This window comes from Dipodomys ordii, unplaced genomic scaffold, assembly GCF_000151885.1.
Source record: "Dipodomys ordii isolate 6190 unplaced genomic scaffold, Dord_2.0 Scaffold16, whole genome shotgun sequence".
NCBI lineage: Eukaryota > Metazoa > Chordata > Mammalia > Rodentia > Heteromyidae > Dipodomys > Dipodomys ordii.
Genome location: NW_012267232.1, coordinates 3,971,136 through 3,972,871, shown reverse-complemented (window position 1 = coordinate 3,972,871; position 1,736 = coordinate 3,971,136). Strand labels below are relative to the sequence as shown.

The window sequence follows — 1,736 nt, the reverse complement described above, 5'->3', positions numbered from 1 at the left end:
CAGGCCTAGGTCACCAGCACCTGGCTCTATTTAAGTCAGCAGTACAAAGAGGCCTCAAAACCAAGCCTTCTCCAGGGTGTGTTGGAGAAATAGCTGGAGAAAATGTAGCTGTATTCTGACTCCAGTCCACTTCTTTGAGTAGACTTGGGTCAAACATAGGAGTGTCATCAGGTTTCATCTTTCCAGTACGACCCGCCGCCGGGCCCCGCAGTCGGCGCTCCCCTCCAGGCGCGTCGGACGCTTCCCCCTCCGGGCTCCACAGCACCGGATCCGGATCTGGATCCGGCTGCAGAGGCAGCGCCACCTCCACCCGCGCCACAGCCGGGAACCGTACCCAGACGTGGCAGAGCCCACGCCTCTGCCCCGCCCCTGCCTCGCACGCACAGCGCGCCGGCGGACGTCGTGGAGGGCGCGAGGCCGGGAGGGGCTAGAGGTCGAGGGGCGGGGCTACAGGCCGGGGCTCGGAGCCGAGAGGCGGGGATACCCGGGACAGCTGAGGGCAGAGAGGCGGAGCTCTGGTTGAGGGGCGGGGCAAGAAGCCGGGGCTGAGGGTCGAGGGGCGGGGCTACGACCCGGCACCGGCGGTCTGGGGGCGGGGCTTCGTGCTTCATTTCCTCCCCCGACCCCCCATCCGCTGCCCTCCAGGTGGGCCTGCCACTCGCTAGCTATCACCTGTCTGGAAGCGAGTGTTACAGGTCGTTTGAAAGCACACCTCTCTAGAAATGGGCTGTGCGGGGGCGACCTGTGAGGGTCCTTTGGAAGGCTCGGTGCCTTGTGGTCCCTTTCCTCCCCACCCAGCCCATCAGTAGGGACTTGTGTTGCTCACTGCACCCCAGACGCCTGAGTCACGCTCCCTGCTCTCTTGACACTGGGGCGCGGGCTGATGTCATTTCTCCCGTAGATCCACACAGGATGAGCTGGGATTCTCAGCAGCCGTGATGTGCCGCCCGAGGAGGTTTCAACAAGGTCGGGAGCAGTCTCTGAGAGCTGGGGTGGGGACGGACCGCAGCCTGCAGGTGGCTGGGGTGAGGACGGACCGCAGCCTGCAGGTGGCTGAGGTGAGGACGGACCGCAGCCTGCAGGGGGTCCCCCCCCAGAGGCGGCCCCGCGGCTCAGCGTTTGCCGCCCAGCGCCCTGCAGCAGAGGAGACCCCGGGCTGTCAGCTGCCAAGGAAAACCTTGGTTAGGAAAAGGAAGATGACTTTTGTCTGCGGTCTCCTTTCCAAGGTAGCATTGTCCACATTTCACAGATAAAGAAGCAGAGGTTCTGAGACCTAAAGTATTTTTTTTTCTTTTTTTGGTCGGGTGTGGGGTTTGAACTCTGGGCCCTGGCACTGTCCCTCAGCTCAAGGCTGGCTCTCTACCACTTTTGGTTTTCTGGTCGTTAATTGGAGGTAGGAGTCTCACGAATTTTCCGCCCTGGCCTGGCTTTGAACCGCGATCCTCAGATCTCAGCCTCCTGAGTAGCTAGGATTACAGGCATTAACCACTAGCGCCCGGCTAGACCTAAAGTAATTTACAGTCATATAGCAGTAGCTCCTCTTACTAAAATTAAAACATAATCAGTAAATCCCATTCCACTCGAGTGCGGGAAGCTCACACCTCTAATCCTACCAACTCAGCAAGCTGAGATCTGGAAGGTAACAGCTGAGCTAGCAGAAAAGTCCAGTAGACTCCAATCTCCAAAATAACCAACAAAAAGCCTGGCTGGAGATATAGCTCAGGGGGTAGAGTGCC

At 59.6% G+C, this 1,736-nt stretch overlaps 1 protein-coding gene across 1 annotated transcript in view; it reads right to left on the bottom strand.

Annotated features, from left to right (window-relative positions):
* The window catches only part of Gnpnat1 (glucosamine-phosphate N-acetyltransferase 1), a 12,695-nt gene extending 12,327 nt beyond the window's left edge, over window positions 1-368 (bottom strand). Inside the window, exon 1 of the mRNA XM_013012305.1 lies at window positions 193-368. The gene's annotated coding sequence lies outside the window, so the exon portion shown is untranslated. The remainder of the gene's footprint in view (window positions 1-192) is intronic.
* Window positions 369-1,736: the final 1,368 nt, after the last annotated feature.